The 22,920-nt window shown below is 42.2% G+C and overlaps 1 long non-coding RNA gene across 4 annotated transcripts in view; it reads right to left on the bottom strand.

Moving 5' to 3' along the window:
* Positions 1 to 22,920, bottom strand: part of LOC137480817 (uncharacterized) — a 35,219-nt gene that overhangs the window by 12,060 nt on the left and 239 nt on the right. For 2 of the 4 annotated variants that reach the window (XR_011003102.1, XR_011003103.1), the window contains exons 1-4: positions 19,594 to 20,340; positions 19,462 to 19,513; positions 18,763 to 19,063; positions 1,097 to 1,192 (exon numbers count right to left, since the gene is read on the bottom strand). This is a non-coding gene — a long non-coding RNA (uncharacterized lncRNA). Of the gene's footprint in view, positions 1 to 1,096; positions 1,193 to 8,598; positions 9,438 to 18,762; positions 19,064 to 19,461; positions 19,514 to 19,593; positions 20,341 to 22,920 lie in introns of those variants that run through there. The other 2 variants (XR_011003104.1, XR_011003105.1) reach the window with 2 other exon arrangements.

The following is a 22,920-nucleotide window of genomic DNA, read 5'->3' as shown; positions in this document are numbered from 1 at the left end:
CTTTGGATAGGTTCATTTTTTGGTGGGTTTTGGGTCTTTTTTTTCTTGTGGAGATAGGGTCAAACTACAAGGAGAATACTTGCAGAAGTGTTGTTCCCTTGTGTCTGGTAAAAAGCCTAATTTAAATAGTTTCCTTAATTTAAAAAAAAAAAATCAACTGTTCTAGTAAAAGTTATTGTATTGCTCAAGTTTTTATTTCCTATGAGCACAATAATATATCATTAACAACCTAAATATTTTCATTCAAAATGGTGCCAGTTCTCCTAGTTGGGAGTATGAAACTTCATCCTTTCATCCTTTACTGTGGGCCAGATTCCAAAGCTGAACTGACATCCATTATGGGGAGGAACATAAACTCTTCCTCTGGCTGGTTTCCAGTGACAGAGATTTGGGGCTTGGGAGATCTTTTGAGGGTGTTTTGGCATTTTGTGTTGTTGGATTTGTGGGTTGGTTGGTTGGTTGTTTTTTTTAGTAAGAAAATATTTAATTTTTAACATCTCTAGCTTTGCTGTGTTTTTAAACAAATTCCACAGCACGTTTTTTTTGCTCAGTAATCATTTTGCCCTTGTGAGAGTTTTATATATGATCTCCCAAAACATCTCCCCAAAGCTTCTTCAGAGTCATTTATTGCATGTTGAAGAAGGTTTTTATGGAAAAGGGGGCATGCAGGGCAGAGTAGGTACACATCCCTTTACATACAGCATTGCTGATGTCCCATGCTCTGTGGATCTCAACATGAGAATCATGAGATACCTTTATAATGTCATCATTTCAATACAGAGTTTTGAATTTTTTTTTTTCAGGATTTTCAGCTGTTGTTTCTTAGCTCTTTGTCTAGCTTCTTTGTGCATGAAATAATTCATGTGGTTTGGACATCTATTCGGGAGAAGGCTCTATCTTCAACTTTTAAACTGTTTAGTTTGTGTATGAGAAATTTTTTTTTCCCACTAGCTTTAATTTGGACTATTAGCCATAGCTGCATCTGGGCCAAGATTTTTCATGAAGCATCAAGAATTTACTGAATACATATGTTCATTCTGTTTTTCCCCCTTGAGAGTACCTTTCTGCTGCAATCCAGCCTGGAAAAGAAAATTACCACTGAAACAGCCTTGACACTTTGCATGATACTTCCTATCCTTCATGTACTTCTCCTCTTGGGTTTTTCAGGAAACCACTAGGGCAGCATACAAAACTGCAAATAAAATGCAAGTTTACAGTTATGCCACTCATGGATAAAAATCACAATTTAAAACAAATAAGTGTAAATATTGGACATGTGGCAGAAGACAGAACAGATTAGCACTTAGTTGATATGCAGAAATCCTTCCTGCTTTGTTAGCGTTGCTATCACATGCTAGTCTGTGCTTTAGGAACTTGAAAACAAACTTCTAATCACAGAGGGTCAAAACTGGTAGCAGGGGGCTCAAACCTCTTGCTTTGCACTGTGGACCTGCTGCATGTTGATATTCAGGGTTTTTTTTTAACCAGACAAACTCAACAAGTTTCAACTTTGAGCAGAAGATGGGTGACCAGAAAGAATAGTCCTCAGCTCCCTGATTTTCCTGACTTCATCCTCCAAAATCTTGTCCTTTCCTACTAAGTTTCCCAGGAAATGCAGCTTTGCAACAGACCCAGTTTTATTACTTATACTATTTAAGATTGCCCAGCTTGAAGCAGATTTTCCAGCAAGGGTGAACGGCTCCAGCTGCTTGAGTCTTTTAAGCAGCCTTAAACTTGACAACCAAAAATCATGTAAGCAATTTATGTATCACACCTGAAACTCTGGGTTGTTGTTTAGTTATATGAATTCTCACCAGATTCTTGTTTCTCTTGAAGCTGTGCATGCCAACAGCAGAGGGACAGAAACTCTGCTAATAGTCCTGCACCTTCTGGGCATTCACACTGTGTGGTTTGCACAGCTCTTGGTTGTCATCTGCTCTCTCTTTCCTAAGTAAAAACTGTACAACAAGTTTCTCTGCCTGTTTTGTCTTAGTTTTATCTTAGCAGAAAGGTTGCTGTAGAATGTGGACATGAAGCCAAAGTTTTCATGGGTTTTATCTTAGTTAGCTAGGGTGAAGTAGAGTTGGTAGAAGTGGAATTACCTTTAAAATAGAGTATCACTTTTTCTGTAGCTATTGTCTGTATTCTCTTTGCCCTGGATCACCAGGGGCTCTTGTGTTTTGGTTCCCAGTCACTGAGTGTGACTGACCAAGGATTGAGATGGACAGGTCAGGATCACCAGAGCAGTTTTACCTTCTCCTCTGACTGATTGCCAGGCAGGACACAGATGTTTTCAGGTTCTCCTGCTTGTTGATATCAGGACATAAGTTTGTAGTTTATTGCCTGAGGCAAATTCTCCTTATGTACATGATTGCAAATGCTACACAAGCATTATGTATGATAGAATGTAAGAATGTGATAGATGAAGTAGAATAAGTAACTGCATTTGCAGAGTTCATATTAGGTATTCAGCTTGCAGCAAGAATAAGAAATTGAATTGTTTAGCCCACTATTTTTTGAAGACTACCACTAACAGTGATAAAAATGACAAGACCACATGTGCACTTAAGGCAGAAAAAAATAAAAGCATGGGATAATTCAATCCGTAGATTTAATTTTCATGCTCTTGCAGTCTCTAAGGATGTACATGACTGACAACTTTAATAGCAAAAATCTGGATCTGAGGGTCTTCCTTCACTGACCCAGCAAACCTTTGCCAAGTCATGATGTCTGCCTGATGCAGAGCCTGAGTGTCAGCTGAAGAAAGAGAAACACCTGGGATTCAAGAGCTGAAAAAGACATTTAAAAAGGAAATACAAGATGAAGTGGAAGAAGGTCACAGGCAAAGAGCAAAGACTGGAGTAGCTAAAACTAATGGTATGGACATTGCTGGAGATGAGACTGTTCCTGCTTCATGGATCGTAGGGAATCCCAGCCTTGGTTTTGTCACTGGCAGCACTATGCTGCTGTGATATTTCTAGTTTGAGAGTGGATCTTCTCTAAATGTCCATCATGTGGCAATGCTCTGGGCAATGGGCAGTTTTCTTCCTCTGAACAGAGTATCAGCTACACCTGGGTGTAAGAGAGGTGAAGGATGCACCAGGGAGCAGTGGGCTGCAAGGAGAGGCTCTGCTACCAACTGGGAATGCCACAGAGCTCATCTGCAGATGTGAGCTCCTATTTAATGCGATTTCCAGCAAATCTTTAATCGAGCTCATGACCAGCCTTCTTATGTCACTTTTATCTGGATCTCTCGCGTCTCACCCCATAAAAAGTGGCTTTTATGAAGATGTGGAGTAGCCTACTGCACAAATGACACATCACCTCCTGAAATCTAATAGAGCTGTCATCCTTGTACTGCTGTTGTATCTGTTAAAGCCATCAGCTGAACATCTGTCCCTCTGTATTTTATACATTACAAACCACTTTGCCAACTGCCTCCACCCAGCTAGGTTGCCGGAAACACTGCATTTTAAATGCTTTTAGAGTGGGAGGAAAGAGGGAGTGTTTTTCTCATTTTTCAGTCAGCTGCATCTGATAAAAGAACACTTTGTAGTGCTGGGTAACCCCAAACATTTAAAGGCTGGTTTGCAAGCCATGCTGCAGTATTATAAAAAGGACTGGAGCTCTTCAAAACTCATTCGATTGGAATCACAATGGACCCAAATTTGGCAAGAAAACCACCTAATTTCAGTGCTGAAATCTGTAACAAACTGGAAGTAATTCTCCATTAGCATGGAGTTCATATAAATCAAGGCTTCTGCTTCCAGAACTGAATTACCCACAACAGCACAAGCTATTGTTGCTTTTAGGAGCAGACATCCAAACCCAAGGATGTCCAGTTTCAGGTGTTCAATGCTGTAATGGGGGCCAAGATTTTTTGAGATGTTTGAATAAGTTGAACAGCATGTTGAGCTTTCCTGAAAAAACTGGTCTCATTTTGGAAGGGATTTTAACCCTTTCAAAAAAAAAAAAAAGTGTTTTTTCTGAATATGAATATTTTTAGAAATATTCTAGATTTCCATAGAAATATTCTAGTTTTCTGGCAGGGTCTTTGTATTTGGCTTGATGATGCCCACAGGAAAGAACTGCAAAGAGCTCATGAGCCTGGACCAGCAGCAGAAGGCTGGAGAAAGTAGTGATAAAATAGAGGGAGCAGGAGCAGACTGCAGGGCATGACTAGAGGAGCTTCCTTGGCAAGTCCCTCTTCCCACACACAGTTGGGTAACACAATTTCATCACATGCACCTCAAACAGAACTTGATCTCCTTGTAAAGAGTGAGGAGCTGAGCAGATTGCTATTAAAATCAACCAGATTTCGTAGAATTTACTGTAGGGTGGCAAACATGAAATAGCCAACTGCTATTTCTTTTTTGCCCTTGTTTTAATGCTTTTTTGCCTAAACAGCAGCAGGTGTTCTGGGCTGCCCTGTCAGCATTTCCATATGGGTCAGAAACTAAATCAGCTACCAAACATGGATGCAGACTAATTAATTACTCCTGCAGTACTTCTCTCCCTTTGCTGATATTGCATTTATTTTCATTTTAGGCTGGGTGGCAGTTCCCAAGGCAGTGTCTGATTTTGTTTGCAACTTGGTGCAGTGAAAATAACATAATTTGCTATCCCTAATTCTAAATGTTACTCTTGTGTTGTGTTTTTTTCTTTTCTTTTTTTTTTACCTGGCACCCTTTTGCTTAGACAATGCTAGAGAGTCAAACCATATATAAAGATGCTGTAGGTTTAATGCATTGTGATTGGGATTTATGTGGAATATGGTGTATTTGAGAGTTCATCTTGAGGGAAAAGTCACAGTACAGCAAATTTATTAGCCATGATGCTTCTTATTATCTTGAGAAGCTCACCCTGTTGCACCTGCCAAGAAAGGCTGTCTCCTGGAACAGCTCAGGCAGTTTATCTCAATAGATACTTGGATATAGCATAAAGGACACTTGCTGGCTGTGTACCTGCATTTAAAATGGGTTAAGCCTAAACTGTGTGTGTCTGCAGCCTGAGTATGTGCTACTGATAAACTCATAATCAAAGAAGTGAAACTCTTTTGAAGATCAAAAGAACTGTTGTTCTGTGTATCTGATTACAAGCAATGGTCTACAGTGTCTTGTAGCAGCAAATACAATCAGTGACACAAACAGGAGTGGTTGGGATGGATTGCTGGAGACATGGGGCTTTAGGGTTCTCTTCTCTGGTTTTGGGCACTTTGACCCAGCATTAGGAGCAAAATACACACCATTGCTGCCACATCCAGTTTCTCCTACAAGCTGAGTTTTCAGTCAACTGAAGAGACCTGGGAGGAGCAGTGAAACTGTCAGATGTATTTTGTCATGGAAAGATATCCAGACTTTTAGAGACAAAGGAAAGCTGTGCTTTCTCCCCTGCTTCTCCTTTTCCATATCAGACCATGTCCAAGAATGGGGGGGGGGGGAAATCACACTTAACTATTACATGTCTCATCCTTACATTTTTCAGTGTTATGAATTCATGTTGCATGGTTTAGGCTTTGTTCTAGTCCTAACATACTTTCTAGTGCAGTAATATTAAAAACTGAGAGCCCTCAGTGCTCTTTTCTCTTCCTCAGACAGTCTCTCCACATTCCCCTCCTGGACCATAACCTTGTCTGTCTCCTGAGGCTTGAGGGATGGGGGGAAGTTTTGTAGACTCAGGGCACACAGCTCAAGGAGTCCCTGAGACTAAAATAGCCATGTGCCAAGATCAGTGCTGATGGGGTGTGGAGGAGTTTGATTAATATGCTGAAACTTAAGCTGTGTCTGCCAGAGGCTGGTACTAAACTACCAAAAAAAAAAAAAATTCTAACAAGATAGATGTTTGAGAAATGCTGTAGATGCCTCGTGTTGTCTGGGGCACAGGAAGGAGAAACTTTGCCTTCTTGTACTTCTGCACAGAAGGCCAGATATTATTTTGTCAGTAGATATTGAGAAGCACGTGAGACAGGATAAATGGAATACCTGGAGACAGGGATTTCCACCAAAGCCACCTCGGTGGCAGCCCCAGAGCAGTTTTTTCAGTCTGAAGCAGGTCACATGTACTATAACTAATCCTTCCCTCCCATCCTCCATTCTAGGCAAAATCATCTGTGCCTGGCAGCACTTGCAGGAGTTGTGGTGTAGAGGGGTCTGTACAGTGATTCCAGTCTCACCTAGGGAATAAAGTGATCATGCTTTCTTCCTCTCACCTCCTACCCCTTCCATATATCCCAGCAATGGATTTCCCAGAGCACTTCTGTCCCATAAATAAGGCATAGTGTCACTGCTGTTTGCCTGCCAGAGAAACAGGGTAGCACCTGAAAATCTGAAGAGGAAGGAAAGGAATATTTTAGAGCAAGCGAGTCAAAAGTGCATCTTGAGGAGGAGAGAGGTTCAGTGAGGCACTGTATGTTGGAAATTCCAGCTGTTGTTTATAAGAAATGCTGCATAGATTCATAGCACAGTCCAGGTTGAAAGGAATCTTGAAAGATCATCTGGTCCAGCCTTGTCATGAAGAAAAAAATGTGATTAAGAGAATGTCCTGGTCTTGCTATTTCCAGGCATGTTGGATTGTGCCTTTCTTTTGCCAAGGTCAGATGGTGTCACTCAGATAAAGCAGAGTGGGAAATGGGGCTGGTAGGCCACTTCCATTAGTTTTCACATGCTCTATGTAACCAAAAACTGAAGCATAATCTGTTGGCACGAGACTGTCTGTGTATCCTTAGTTCAGTCAAAGAACTTTTTTAAATGCTTGACATTTTAGTCTCGACCATGGTTTACCTCTGAAGTAATTTGAAAGGTTTATTTTGATTAGAATCTGAATTGTCATTTTTGATTAGCAGTCTGCATAGATCAGAAATGATATTGCAAATCTGAAGCTCTGCTGATTGCCAAAGGTAACACATTCTCTGTGCTTATTCAGGTTTTCGGTGCTGAACTTTTTTGAAGTTGAGCTGAACCATGGAATATTTGTTTGCTTTACGACTGTTGTCCAGCCATCTGCTTTAGGTTTTGCTTGATTTCAAGAAGGGTTGGATTGTTTTGGCTTTTTGTTTTTTATAAAAGATGTTGGATGAATTAATCCTCTGAAAAATCAAAACGCCCTCAAGATTATTTACAGATATGGGTCAACTATTTGTTTCATTCTGCCCATATGAAACAGGTGTTTGGGTTGGCAAGTCATCCAGGGGCAGAGGAAGGACTTCATAGAATTTTTTTTTTTTCCCTTGGAGTTTATGGTGAAACTGAGCTTTACACATTCTCCAGGAGTCAATTACTTCAAATGACATGTTCTGCAAACAATTCTTAGTGGAACAGTTTCATAGAATCACAGAAAAACTGAGGTTGGAAAGAAAATGTACAGGTCATTTAGAACAACCCCTACACAAAGCAAGACCATCTGCCTTTGTCTTTATCATAGCCACCCATGAGGTAGCTGGAGAAAGCAGTTAGATGCACCTATCCTCAGCTTGTTCCTTGGCTGCTAAAATGTCATTCTTGGTCTGTCCTGTGTGCCAGTCCTTGCCTGACTTGCAGCATGTCTTTATTGACTGAAGTACTTCCTATGGGAATACAGGGCAATCTCTTCCCCTTACCTGGTGTCTCCACACGTAGCCCGAAAGGTTGGATTGGGTTAGAGAACAGTGCAGGCAAGGACTGGGGAGATAAAATGGGAAGGCAGTAAATTCACAGCTGAGACAAGCACCTGTGGCTGGCAGCTTTCAGTGGGAGGGTGAGCTCACGGTGTTTTCCTGGGGGGAATTCTCCAGTAGCATATTTTGGTGTTGGAACCCAGGTTTGTTTTCCTTAGATCTATTTGGCAAACGAATAGTGCTTCCAGCAGCCAACAGCACTTCAAATTTGATCCAGCAGGGAGCCCTCTCATCAGGTAGAAGGGATTCAGACTGCAGAAGTTAAGCTCAAATGCTTGAGTCCCAATTCAGCACCCAGCTCGTCAGAGCTTGCTTGCCATATGCTGACAGATGACTGTCTTTTCCTCAACAACTAAACTCTTGTTTAGCTTTATTTCAAATGTTTACTCTTCTGCTGGAATTTCAATAAAAGCCCCTTGTCCTGTAGCAGCAGCAAGTCATCCAGGACAAGAATGGGGTCTGTAAAACTGTCCTGGTTTTGTGCTTGTAAAGCTCTTTGAGAGAGACTATACTACCCATCCTGTGTTTTGCTTTTGGAAGGAAGTTAAGCATACATTATTTAAGTTATTTGTGTTATTGTTAGATCATGGGGACAAAGGGGCTAACTGGTAACAAGTATAAAATAGTTGAAATTTATGCCCCTATGATTCTTTTTCTAAAAAACTAAACAAAACAAACTCCCAAAACAGGAAAGGAAGAGGAGGGGGAAAATGAGGCTCAGTTGTTATTCTTTGAGTTGCTTTAGTTTATGCGTTGTATTTTTTCTTTTTGAGCTCCTGTTAGCCTACTGCATCTCAAGATATCTCTGGTCCCCAGAAATAAGGCCACTTTTTCAGTTTTTCTAACAGAAGAGTTTCCTTTGAAAATTAAATTCTGCAGTTGACCACTGGTGTGTTGGTCCACTGAGGAGAAGTGCTTCCAGCACTTGTGCACTTGTCTCTGTGATTTTTCCCTCTGTCTGCACAGTGATCAGCTCCCTGTCACAGAACAAATACTACAGCAGCTCTGGACAGGAGCAGAAACTGTATTTTAAATTTGTTTTTGCCTTTTCTGTTTCCAGCTTTAAATGGTGCTGAGTAGTGGGAAAAAATCAAGCCTTAAGGCTAGAGCAGCAGCAGCTCTTGAGCCCCCAGTACCTTTGGGTGTGCTCAGGGTTGACTGTGCAGCCCCTACAGCATCCAACCCGAGTGCTGTGCTGGATTCAGCCCTCCTCCCCGACTTCTGGAGAGGAGGGAGCCAAACCTGCGAGTCCTTCTCCCCTACTGGTGTTGACTAAATCATGTGAGAGAGATTAAGGAGAGCAGTGAAGCATTTCAACCCTGCTCTCTCCGCAAGAGCACTGGGGAACCAGAGTGTTCTCTTGACAACTGGGCATGTGCATCAAAGGGGCTCGGACATGAGCGGGGGAGTGAGGTGGAGCTGGACAAACAGCCCCTAATCCAGTTAGCTCTTGATGCTGCTGACGGGGCCACAACATGGAACTAAGGGATGCTTGCTCCGGGATTTCCTCCTCTGGACGCTGAGCACTAAGGATCTTTCAGGTGTCAGGAAGGCAGCAGTGCCACAGCAGATTTGTGTGGTGCTTCCACAGCCGTTCCCACTCCTCCCTGGAGCTTTCTGAAATCACTCTGCCTTTTGATAGTGGCCCAGCTCCCCAGTTCAGTGCCTCCTCTTTGTGCAGGCACCATGGAGTCCAGGCTGGAGGGAGATAATACTTCCTGAAGTGCTCATTTATCCCAGCGGGAGAGAGGCGGCTCGCAGCATCCACACGGGTTATTAAGCTGCACTGAAAAGAAAGAGCAAACTGCAGAGTTGTATTAGTTTATGTATTATCAGCATTTGTAAGGTACCTGTTGCCCCAGTAACGAAGAACAATGTATATAGGTTCAACCAGGCAAAATCACCCTCTGGTCAGGGAAATAAAAAATTCATGGCCTTTCCTCCAGAGCCACTCCTCCAGTGCTTGGGGAGGAGGGCTTAGGAGACAGAAGAAACTGAGCTGGTTGTTATGATCATACAATCCCAGTTTCTGTTCATTCACTGCTCCTGGGAACCCTGCAGAGCTGCTAACAAGCTGTGTGTATATTGAGAGCACGTAGGGATATGCTGGAGGCTGGAGGGACAGAGGGGTGGGCAGGTTCACATAATTCAAAGCCTGCACAGTGCCTGCCAGTGCAGTGGGCTTGGGGATATCCAGAGCTGCCCTTTCCGTGTCCCTCCTGCCCTCATCTCCAAAGGACTGGCTGGGGAACTCACCAGTGGGGCTTCTCCTGACCCCATCCACCTTGGGATTAGGCTGTCTTGGCATGAGAGGAGTGACAGGCTCTGCTGTTTGTGTGACAAGTGCATGTGCTGCCCTGTCCTCACTTCTTAAGGCTTAGTGTTTAATCATTAAATGGGAATCACAGCATTGCCAAACCTGAAAAGTTACCATGGTCTCAGAGTAGCAATTACTCTTCTAATGATGGCTGAATGAGTGAATATGATGCTGCTTGCTGTTTGTGTCACCGGATGGTCTGAAGACCATCACACTGGGCACTGGGAGCTCACCCTGGCACCATGTCCCACTGGTTGCCCCATCTCTGGAGCAGGGACCCTGGCTGAGTACATGGTCCTCTGGACTTTCAGATGCTTGACACTTGATATTTTCCTCACAGAAAAATAGATTCTCTGTATAAACAGTATAACAAGATAAACATTGTGCTCAGTATGACAACCAAGAAAAATACTGCAAGGATACCTTAAAGGCTGAGATGGGTTCAGAAGACAATGCTGACTTTGTGTCAACGTCAGGGGGAGAGTCATTGCTCAGGTCCTGGCAGTTGTAGGAGATAAAAGAGCACTTTCTATTGCATATAGGTCAGCTAGTATGGGCTTGTTCCTAGCATTGATTCTGTATGCTGGCTAATGACAATACAGTTGCTGTTCTTACACCTGTTTGCAAAGAGAAATGAATTGATGACGGAATTTTAGTGCCTCTCCGTGAGGCAAATGGGTCAGGTTTCTTTATTTTTGCCATTTAGTGCAGTACATCTAGTCTTTCAAATCCAAGCTGCAACCCAAGATATATGTAGGCAATTCAGCCCCTTGTTTTACCATCTTCTGAAAGACGATTAAGTCATTAAAATCTCCACCAGAGTGAAATAAGAGGTGAGATTCTTATAGGTGTATAAACTAGGCAGCCAGCTAAGGGGAATCCAATTGTTTGTGGCACTGCAGGGTTTTGCTGCAGGATTATATCACAACTGGTAGCCAGCAGCACAGAACTTACTTCACTTTGGCTTGATGCTTTCACAATTGCTGTACATCATCATCTGTAAAAATTCGTCATCTGTTACTGTTCCATGTTCCCATCAATCTCTCTTTGTTGCATCAGAAGAGATTTGTCTTCACTCTCTATCAGCCACCACAGTAATTGCCTCACTGTGACTTTGACTATAATTTTAATTGTCTATAGATCCTGCACTGATCTTTCTGACACTGAGAGATTTAAGAGTAAAGCTCCAGAATCGATGTTAACAGGTCTTTACTTGGGACCCTTATTGAATAAACTCCATAGCCTCTAGGGGTGATTTACAAAACTGACCTTCACCGACTGTCTGTAAAACCAGAAAATCAGTAAATACATTTCTTCAGAAAGTAATGGATGCTTCCTTATTGGGAATCACCATGGCACCTGAGCCATGGCCACTTGCCCCAAAGCGTTACTGCTGTAACTTTTGAGTAGATGATTTATTGCCCTGCAGAATAAACCCAAATGTCTTGTTCAATGCACATTAAGATGTTGTAGCAGGGGTAAAAGTAGCTGATTACTTGCAGTGTGGAGCTTCTTCCCATTTCTAGCAGAACTGTCAGTGTAGTTTTAAATGGTCCAAGTTATAGGAGTCTGAACTAAATGTTGTAAAAGATATGGTATGGAACAGCCAGGCTTTGATGAAGACATGGCTGGATAACCTAACGGGCATTCCTTGGCTTAACAACCCTGCAACAAAGTGCAGTGAGTTGTGTGGCTTTGAGTTCCATATGGAGGTTTCTGCTTTGAAAAGTAAAGAGGGGACAAAGGGATTTGTGTTGGGATTCTGTTCTGGCAGACAACGTGGGCCTGGGACCATGCCCCCAGTGAAAATGCCATGGAGACAATGTGTCTGCTCCTGCCCATCACATGGCTTTCCATGCCAGTGCCTGACTCCAATCCATACACAAAACCCAGGCTGCTGGCTGCAGTGGTATTTGCAAAGGTGAAATCGTGCGGCTGTTACTGAAGCCTGCTCGTTCCTGATCAGAAAAGTCGATAAACTTTTTACAGATGATGGGTTTGGGCAGCGGTTCTAAAGTGACTCTGCTCTGCCTCCTTTTGCTTTGACTGCTGGAGATGCTGTGTGTATTTCATAGTAAATGGGTATTAAAGGTTTATTAAGCGATACAAGTCTGTTAAGAGGTGCTATCCACAAATCAGTATAAAATATTCCAGGCTATTGTAAGGCCCTATTACAAGAAAATGGAAGGATTTTGCATCAGATGATTAACCAGTTAGGAAACTGTGCCTCTCATTAAACTTTCATATGACATATTAAATGTACAGTTGTAAATGAAAGGTGACTAGGCCATTTATTGCAAAACAAATGGATTGATATGATAAAAAGGAGGCTGTGCTTTTGTGTGAGGATACTGTCAAGAGGAAGAGCACTTGCAAAAATGAGAATGCCACGATGTGCTTTTACTTCAAAACAGAGTCCTGTATCTGCCCTGTTAGAAAAATCTATCACTGAGACTTGAGTGAAGTATTATCTAACCATCTGAGACACAGCCCTATAATTCATGGGTCATTGACACAGTAGAGAAGATCAGTTCTGGCTATTGTAGCAGCACAGGGACTCTTAATCCATGGATTATTAACGTGGAAAATTGAAGGGGCTGTTACAGGCTTGTGGTTTATTAGACTATTGTGGATTTAGGGAGCTTTAATTTGAAGATTATGGACACAATGGAGTGCAACAGATCCCTTGACAATGTCAGTGGCAAGGCTTTTGTACAGGAGAAAGCTTCTGCCTGAATTCTGTCCTTCCCCATCCCACAGGATACTGCTTAGGAAAACACTTATGGGGCTGCAATCACCTTTGAAGCTCATTTGATCAAAGTAACTCAAAAACTCACTTCTCTGAAGATAATGTTCCCTCAGCTCTCCAGTCTGGAAATTATTTTGTTCTAGCAAGGCTTTTCTTGCCAGCACTTGATTTTCATCCCCTATTGCTGTTTTGTCTTGCAAAAATTTTATGCTACATCATGTTTGTATAACATCATTAGGTCCCAGGGATGCTTTGCAGGACAAATGAGCTGAATGTGTTACATTTTGCAGGAGTACTAAGGAATGAAACCTTGGACCTTCACTAGCAACAGCTTTGTGAAATATCTTCCTGCCTCTGATCACCATCTCAAAAACCTGAGTGAGCTTATCTCTGCTCCCCATCCATCTTGAAGGACTAAGACATGTGAGGAGTTTGTGGGTATGGAGAGGCACAGTGAGGCTTGAACACAAACATAGTTCCAAAGACGACCAGCTTGCTCTGAAAGCACACCAGGGAAAGTTTCTTCCCTGCCCAAGAATGTTGTATGTTTTCCTTTTACCCTTCCCTGTCCCAGAAGAAGGGAAGGAAAATGGAAATTGTTACAGAAAGAACTGTGGGAAGGGTTGGGGTTGAGGGAGACTCAGAACTGGCGATGGGGTAAGCTCTGTAACTGCAGTGGCTCCACTGCACAGCATGCGCATGAACTGGAAACCTTCCTTCTCCATTCTCTGACTTATGTTTGCCATAGAAGAGGAGGAGCTGGGAGCAGGCCAGCACAGAGTGGCTGGTTGGATCGAGGCTCTTGGCATGTCCTCTGTGCCTGTGCTCAGCTCGAGGTGTCTGTGCCTGCACAGGTTGTTTTGCCTCTCTTCCATGGCTGTCTGCAGCTGGGGAGTGGACTGAGGAGAGCAGGGAGGAAAGCCAAAACACCACCTGTGCGGGCATTGTTTGGTTTGTTGTGATCTTGTCCGGATAAAACACAATTTGTTCATGGAGCTTCTTGCTGCTGGAAGCTGAGGAAGCCAAAGCATGAATGGGATCAAAAGGAGCTGCAGAAACCCGTGGTTGGTGGCTCATGAATGGCTTTTGAATGATGTCTCAGACACAACATTGACACCAAGATTTCTAGCAGTAGGGGGGACAGCAGGAAGAACAGCCGTGCTTGCCCTCTTGTCCAGGTAATTTTCTGAAGTTGGATACTTCCTACTTCTTCTAATTAGATTTCATTTTAGCGCCAGACAAAACCTTAAAAGCTTTCCCAACAGGGGAAGGAAGAAAACAGCTACACAAAATAAACTACAGTGTGTGTGAATTGGGGAATGGGAAGCAAAAAGGATGCAGGGAGTTCTCTCAGGCCAAGACAGGTGAAATGAATGCTCCAGTTTCCTGGCCCCAAACCAGTAAGACAGAGTCACTGTCACTATGTGATAGAGAAAGCATGTGCAGGACTTCAGAAGGCAACTCAAGAATTTCTAGGAACAGCTCTGAGCACTGGGACAGTCCCCACCCTCTGATGCTCTACTGTGTACCCAAAGGCTTGAGATATACATAAAATCCCAGCAGTCATGCAGAGACTTGATTAAATTGTAAAATTGGTTGAGTGATTATTTTAATTGAAAAATATATCTTTACTTGAAACAAACTCCTGTTTCTCAGCTATGCTTATGTTACACAGATAGTTTGGTTTATACTTGAATAGAAAATGTTTAATATTCAGCCTGGGAATAGTTATTTAGCACAAATAACTATTTCTTCAATATTAATTTCCACTTCAAGTATTTACATTTTGTTGCTTTCCCTCCCTTGCCCTCTTCCATTCCTCTCCCCATCAAAATTTACTTATATTTCCCAGGGAATAGATGTGGTTTAGAGAAATGCAAAACAAATGATGGATTGAGTGTATTTGCAATGCCCTTTGAAAACTGTCCCAGTGTTCAAATACTGTTCAGTTTTATTCCTTTAAGTGTTCTGTAGCTTACTGCTGCAACATGTCATCTACACAGCCAGGAAGTTGTACAAGATACACAAGATTCAAGCCAACAGGATAAAATCCAAGTGATCTTTTAGCTAGCTTTTGAAATGAATAGAATTTTGTGACCCAGAACTCCAGAAATTAATATTATCTCAGCAGTCAAACACAGATGGTCCACATGAAGTTTTCTGTGTGACTTCTAATTTGGCATGTGAAAAGTTTTATATAATTTTTTTTAAATATACTATGATTTTCAGCCCTATGCTATTTAATAAAGCACATATTGTTGCAAAGGAACAAAGACCTGGGAAGTGTTTGGTTCAGGAACATTGTAGGTTTAAGCAACTTTTAGATTTTGTGTAGCCAAAGATGCCTGATTTTTGACAAGCACTGTACATGCAACTCCATGAAATGGGAGAACACCTTTTAATGCTGATGTGCTGGACACCTGCAAGGAGTTCTGAAAAGTTCAGTTGCTCAAATAGTGGGAAACTTTCCTTTGATTTCAGCAGATGTCTCCCACAAGTACGCAAGAAATTGTTTGTCTTTATATTATCAGCAGTTTTTATATTACAAAATAGCCAAAGGTCAGAATTTCATTTTCTCTCGGGCCTGGGGTTGAAAGAACAATAGCGGAGTAACTGTATTTGGATTCAGTCACTGATTGCACTCCCTCAAGATATTCTCACAATCACTTATTCTTCCATTTCTGCCCAATAAAGTGGCTGGAGTTTGGTAAACAGATGGAGTCAAAGGGGCGTGGGAGGTAAAAATACAACTGAGGTAGGTGAGAGGTTCTACTGGTGAGGTTATGAAGGAAGGAAAGACACTGAGTTCCTGGAGCTCTGGGCATCACCCTCCCTGTGAGAGGATTGGGAAACAATGCATATTTTGGTCATTTGGTTGCTAATGTTCAGAGCAGAATTACATCCTAATTTCAAGTGTTTTGCTAGCAGATGAAGCTCTTCTGCTGAAGCCTAGGAAACAGAATGGTCGTGGTTGACAGTCAGGTTCAGAGGGGATACCTGGGGCTGCTATGAAACACTCCATGCTGTATGTGGTGAATAGGAGCTGCCATTGCCATGTGAAACACTGTCACTTGCCCCCAAGGGTGCAGGGGAATAACAATCTGGGCAACAACATGGAATTACTCCTACTCAGGTTACTGCTCTCTTCTGTCTCATGGTCTTCCTGTACAGCAAGGTCACATGGGGAGCCACCAGGAGACTGCTGACACTGACTCAGAGCAAGCCTGGCCACTTCTCCTCCTCACCTTTGCCAAGATAACCATCTCTGCTGGGAAGAGCCAAGGTGGGGATCTCTTTCTTTACTTGATCAAAGCAAATCAATTACCTCTTTTTAGAGCTTTACATATTAGCATCACATAACATCTCTTTTTACTTAACTAGTTCAGCCATTCATTATCCATTCAAATGGAACCTGGCAGAGCTTCCTGTATTCAAGTTTTTTTGGATCAGTATTTATTTCTGTTATTGGTCCAGAAAACATCAGCTTTCGTCTGACCTCTCCCTCACATGGAGCTTTTCCTTTCAAACCAAAATTTTTGTTTAAGTATTTAAACATTTATTTATTTAAGTAACGAACCCATGCATCCTCGACTCTTGTCAAATTTCTCTAGACTGCATTTCTCTGGCTTTGCTTGTTGTCTTATGGCTCAGCAGATAATGTATTAATGACCTGTACAAAGCCCCAGCAGGATATATCCTAGGGAGAAAATGGACAATGTCTGGACTTCTCAGTAGTCCTTCATTTGGAAATGTTACTTGGAAATATGTTATGACTCTGAAAAAAATTCAGCTGCTCCTTTGCAGATATTACATCCATAAGGAAAGATCTTCCATCTTCATTTGCCTTGATTCAAAAGTTGCTGGTGTTTCCTATAGGAACACTAAGCTCTGTGTTTATTAGTCCAATAAATGGCTGTCACTTAATTCTCCAAGCAATGCCCCCAGCAATTACAATCAGCAGGGTTCCCATGCTGTGCATCAGTGACGGTTCGTGAACTTGCTTCAGTAACTTCCCATGAGTTAACACGGCTGAAGCAGACAAGTCAAACTACAATGACTTTGTTTTGTTGGGGGTTTTGGAAGCCTGGTTTCCTAAAGAGATTTCCAGCATCACACGGAAAGTGTCTACACCTGAATATGTTGTTAAGTTCCTTCCAAATTTGACAGACAGCTAGGTATGTCAGCAATAGCAAGATAAGCCACTGAGGAGAGATTAAATCCATGCCACTCAATCAGGAACAAAAGTTGACCTGTAATCTCAATTAAATCTCCAAATCCCACAGACTACTCATAGGAAAAGTATTCCTGCTATAGAAGGTGTTCTGACTTGGGGTTTGTGCGTTACTACCCGGAAACTAGCCCAGCCTTGAACCAGGGAGCCAAAGGCAGCAAGGCTTTGCAGCTTCTGTTGCTCATAGATTGGCTTCTTGTGAAACTCCTTCCTAATTTCACTGTCAGAAATGTGTGTCAACTTTTGGGCTTTTGTTTTAAATAAACAAAGGTGGGGTTTTTTTCCATTAAATATTGTGCAAGCATGCTGAGAGGTGCATTTCCAGTACTTACTTTAGTAATAATTCTTGAGCATGGATGGGAAACTGAACCTGAGGGCAGGGAGCACAGAAAGCTTTATTGCATTAGAGAGGATGGCAGCCTGAGAACATCTCTGTGTGGGACCACAGCTTGTAGAAAATCAAAATATCAATGTGCCAGATTCATATAACGTGGTGCAATGACTCCATGATCCCAGAATTCTGCCTGGGACATTTACATTGGGACCATAGCAGTCCTGTGATGAATGCTGACAGAACAGTGAGTTCCTGACAGGTCTCAGGTCTGTTGTGTGGTGGGGGCTGGTTTTCAGCTCTGTGTGTTTAGTAGACCCTCATGGCCAGCTGCACACCCTGTCACTGCTGAGGAAAGGTGTTGGACCTGAGCCCTGCTTTCCTGTGTGAAGCCTTCCTCTCCTCCAAATCTGCAGCAGCATTTCCTGCTCAGTGGAAAAGAAGGAGAGCAGTGATGCTGTCTAGGCTCTGAGTAGCATCACCCATGCGAGGACAGAGGTTCTGATGATAAATATTTCATAGGTCATTCATGTCTGATAAAGGTGAGCAGCAATACATTAAACTTTTCATATTCCATCTATTTCCTTTTTTCAGTGATGTGTCTGCTAGAGTGCCTCACTCTCCTGATCCTTCCTGGTGAGGGAGGAAATCACTTGTTTTGACATTTTCTAAATAGGAAGAGCCAAGACACAGAAAAATTCATCTGTTGAAGCAAATTAGATGAGCAATTCTCAAAATTCCCCTGAGATGTCCAGCTCCCCTGAGCATCAGGTATTAAAGAAATTCCTATAAGTTTTCTATTTACATCTTTGCTAACCTAAATCCCTCTGAATGTCTGGTACTAACTCATCTACCCATGGTTACAGAAGGAATTTGACATATACAGGAAACTAATCTTTTTCCAATAACAAAACCAGTGTTTAGCTGCTGTCTTTTCCATCTCACATGCTACATTCTGGAGAGCTCGCCAGCTTGAACTGGACACTTTATCTATGGAGGGAAACTCTCAAACTGCTTTGCATCAGGAACAATTTATGTATATAGAAGTGTATATATGTAAATATACATAGTGTGTGTATGCATATATGTGTGTACAAAATACATTTGCAGTGCTAAGAAAATAAGAAATGAGAGAGAGGTTCCAAGATTACAAATTCTCATCCAAGGGAGAATTTTGCCTGTTGCCAGTGGCTTTTGAAAACCTTTGTGAAAAGTGTGAGCGCTACATTGTGCTACATTCCTCACAAAACTTAAGGATGGTGAATAAACACTAGTAAATCCTGAGTAGCTTTTTTCTTTTTTAACTTAATTTTCCCAGTAAACTCCCTCCTACCAGAAGTTCAGCTGGGATTGCTTACTTAAATTCGTTTTGCTTAAAACAGGAACTGAGATTTAAAACCATTATTAATAAACATTTTCTTTTTTATTGTGAGGCATCCAACGTAAGTCATAAATTATTGTCCACTTAATTAAAGACACTCACCTTTCCAGCTGTTGCTCTAATCAGCTCAATCTAAAGCAAATAAATTCAGTGCTTTGCCAGTTCTCTCAGGGACTTTAGTGCAGGCACAAAAAGTGTCAGGGTTCCTTTCCTCACCACTCCAGGTGTTACTGGGCCCTGTTGGAGCTGATTTTTAGAGGCCCTGAGACATCCTTGAATTTCTGGGAACTCTGACTCTTCATCAGCAGATTGTCTAAGATGTGGACTTACATGCCTGACCAACAGAGTGAGCTCACCTCTTGTCTTTATTTTTTTCTTATTTTCCTTGAATCCAAGAATGGACCTGTGAGAAATGAAAGTAACTTGGCCACAGCTATCCTGGATGAGCAAGTCTGCCACTGATGTAGCCAGCAACTTGCTCAATGACCCTTCAAGCTAACCCACATACAAGATCATTTTCTATGAAGTGGAGAGGGATGCTTCAGGCAGCTGGTTGAAGAGAGGAGCATGTCTGTGACTACTATTCATAGCAAAAAAGATTTTCTCATTTTCAGTCTTTCCTACAGCTGAGTCTCAGTAAACCTCCTGAGTTCAGGAGCAACCAGATGAGTCCATGGAAAACAATTCTACTGAGAGCTATGAAATACAAATGGAAAGATATCACCTTGACCCCAGAAATCACCCATGAAGTTTGTTAGAGAGGCTTCAGGAGAAATGAGATGGGAAGCAGAAGATACATACAGGTAGCTGGAAATGTCTGGGTTGGTAAAATTCACCACTCTTTTGGAGTAACCTGCAAAAAAGGTGACAGTGGGTTAACCTTTGTTTATAGGGAAGTGCCAAAGGTGTGCATTCCTCTTCCCTGCATCTCACCCTTAACTGACTTCTGTTCCCAGTCCTGGTATGCTCCAATGTCCTCTGATGTGATTCACAGAGGGGTGAGAGAGAGACTATGATGTCTGCAGACAGGAAAAACCAAAATATGGCAGTAATTACAGGTAGGTAGGTATTATTCTGAAATCACACAGAATTTCACCAGCCAACTCTCTCTGTCATCTACTCTGTCAGGCCCCAGAAAGTTGCCTTGTTTATGTAGGAGGGCAGACAGAAAAGGGATGAAATGCTCCTTTTGTAATGTCTTTTCCAGCATCAAAGCCATCTATGCTGACCAAATAACTGCACTTTAGTGACTATATCATCTGCCCAGTGACATTACCACTGGTTTGCAGTTAGATAACACTTCTCAGAAAGGGAAATTTAATCTATTGGATTACTTTTTCTGAGTAACTGGGTCAAAACATACAAGCAGGGAAATTTTGCAAGGCCAGAGTTTGTTTTTACTTATGACATCCTTTAAAACAAATGTTAACCTCCTGTTCAGAGAATTCCTTGTAGGGCTAAGGTTCAAAACTGAAAGTAGCAGCCCAGCAGAAGTGTGTAGCAGAAGATGTGGCTAGGAATTGTGTAACAAGTTGGGGGCTATGATAAATCTGAATTCCTAAGAGAATATATTAGGGCTGGAGTGCTGCTATTTTGGGTTAGTTCCTCACTTTATGAATTTTTAATATTACTTACTATTGCAGTTGAATGGTTTGTAGTTTATTCTTTATTTAAAAAAAAAAAAAACTTTTTAGGTTGGAGAGAGATGGAAGAGATTGATGAATGCAACCTGGGAGGCTGTACCCTACTCAGAGGTAGATGTCCTCTGAGCCACTTGAGCTGGTTTGGGATTGTTTCCCTTAGCAGCTCTGTCCATGAAGCAGAACCATTAACTAAAGCCTGAGCCTGTTGGACCAGGGGCATTCTCTGCAGAACAGCCCCTTCATGCACTGCAGCAAAACTGGAGTTGGTGCCACTTGACTGCATTGGGTCCTGTGTTTGTGGATTTAACTTCATTTTCTGCTACAGGTCTCCTGGTATGTAACAGAGCAAATTCAAGCTTGTCGCTGTGTTCAGTGAGGCAGCAAACTTGCAGGGGGAAATTCCCCTCCTTCTCTAGTTCATGGTGTTCTTCTAAACTATTTAAAAATAGGTCTGCTGCAGCCAGTGTTTGCATTTGGAGAGCCTCACTGTTCTCATTTTCAAGGCTTCTCTCAGATCTGAAAGTAAAGGTCAGGTTGACTCCCCTTATTTGGAATAGAGAGGAAGAAAGTTAACCCTGTAAGCAGGTGGCTCTAATGCAATAATTCTCAGGAAAATGAGTACATCTTCCTCTCCCTTTGGCTCCATTTTCATTTCTCTGCCCTCTTCATTAGCTGATGATAGTTCTAACTTCCTGCATCCTTTTAAAGAGATCCTCCTGCAAATCATCATCTGGGATTCATGAAATGCAGAGATCTGGTAAGCAGCACAAATCACACGCTTCTGGCCCACACTTGCCAGAAGCCCTGGATAAATTTTCAGCTGAGTTTATGCTTCACTCCCTCCACTCTACAGAACAATAACATATGGGTCCATTTTACCAAAAAAAGTTTGCACCAAAACACAACAATCCACTTCATGAAGGATTATTTTTTGCTGATTGAGAGGTGTTTGGAGATGACAGGCATCTGATCTCATCTTAAGCCTTAAATTGCTGTAAATCCGGTATTGGTTTACTTTTTACTTCAACCAAATAAGATATTATCCTGCCTCAGAGTTAACACTTTCCAAGCTTGCCTCAGCTGAGTGTTGCACACCAAAGGCATTATTATCTGCCATCACTGAACAAGGCACTGCACAGAGGCACCAATTCATGTGTGACACAGCTAAAACACTAAATAGGATTACATGGCTCATAAGGCAGGAGCTACATACACGTTGCATACATGTAACAACCATTTTGCTTCTGTATGGGGCTCTTAAAGGGCAGGTAAAATACTGAAACAGCCTGAAATGCTGTGTTGTGTGTATGGGCAAAGGATGCGGGGTCTCATCATCTTCCAGATGTTGCTATCCAAAGGCTGCAGTAAGAAGGGTGTCAGTGGATATTTACTTCAGTGAGGACCTCAGTGGAGGTCACAGCCTATGTCTGAATAATGAAAACAAAAATGAGGGTGTGAAAAAATTTACTTCTGAAATGCAAAGCACTTATTTTTATTTCTTTTATGTTAAAATTCAAGAGCACCTTACCCTCCTTTATCCTAGGAGCTGTCTTAGCAGTCTCCTTCAGAACAGATTATCTTTGACTCAAGTGGTACATTTATTTTGGGATGGATTGCTAATAAATAGAGTTTTCTAGGTGTTCTGACTGCAGGGAATGTAATTGATAGGCAGGTACATTATGAACCTAACCAAAGAAAATTTACAAGACTAAATATTGTTTTATTGCCTATTTAAGACTCTGAAATGAAATGTTTGTATAAAAGAAGGTGCATTATCCCAAGACAGTGGTTTTATTTGTGCCATTACTTAACAGAATGTTACAAACACCCAAGAGGCCTCTGTAAACTTTCTGACTGAGCTGTGAATTGAGGCCAAGGTGAATGTCATGGTTTGACATTGGCCAAACGCCAGGCACCCACGAGTCGTTCGCTTAACTTCTTCTGCTACAACTGGGCAGAGGAGAGGGAAAAAAAAAAAGAATTAATGAAGGGTTCATGAGTTGAGATAAGGACTGGAAGAAAAAAATACTCTAGGGGCAAAACAGGTTTAAATTGAAAGGTATTAAGTAACTTTATTATTAACAGAGTCAGAGGAGGATAATGGGAAGTAAAATAAGTCCTTAAAACACCTTTTTCCCAGCCCCTCCCTCCTTCCCAGCAACAGCACAGGAAGACAAGGCATGGGAATTTTAGTCAGTTCATCACTCGAGATCCTTTTCTGTTCGCTCAGGGAAAGGAATCTTTTTTTCTGCTATGCCATGAGTCCCTCCCATGGGCAAAGTTTTCCCAAAACTGCTCTGGCGTGGGCCACTCATCCATGGGGTGCAGGCCTCAAAGGGTAGGCTGCTCTAGTTTGGAAGCAAGGGCCCTCTGTCTCTGGCAGCAGGGACCCTCTCTCTCTATTCAGATCTCCCACTGGATCACAGCTTTCTCTGGCATCCTCCCACTCCGATGTGAGCCCTTTTCCCATGGGCTGTGAGTGGATCTCTGCACCCCCGTGCACGTCATGCATTCCAAGGGACAGGGTTTGTTTCACCATGGTCCTCACCATGGCTTGCAGGGGCTGGCCAGGCAGGCAGAGCTCACCGTGGGCCTCATGGAGATGGTGGTGGCCTTG

This window comes from Anomalospiza imberbis, chromosome 11 (assembly GCF_031753505.1).
Source record: "Anomalospiza imberbis isolate Cuckoo-Finch-1a 21T00152 chromosome 11, ASM3175350v1, whole genome shotgun sequence".
In the NCBI taxonomy this organism is placed as follows: Eukaryota; Metazoa; Chordata; class Aves; order Passeriformes; family Viduidae; genus Anomalospiza; species Anomalospiza imberbis.
This window is presented reverse-complemented; position numbering and strand designations above follow the sequence as displayed.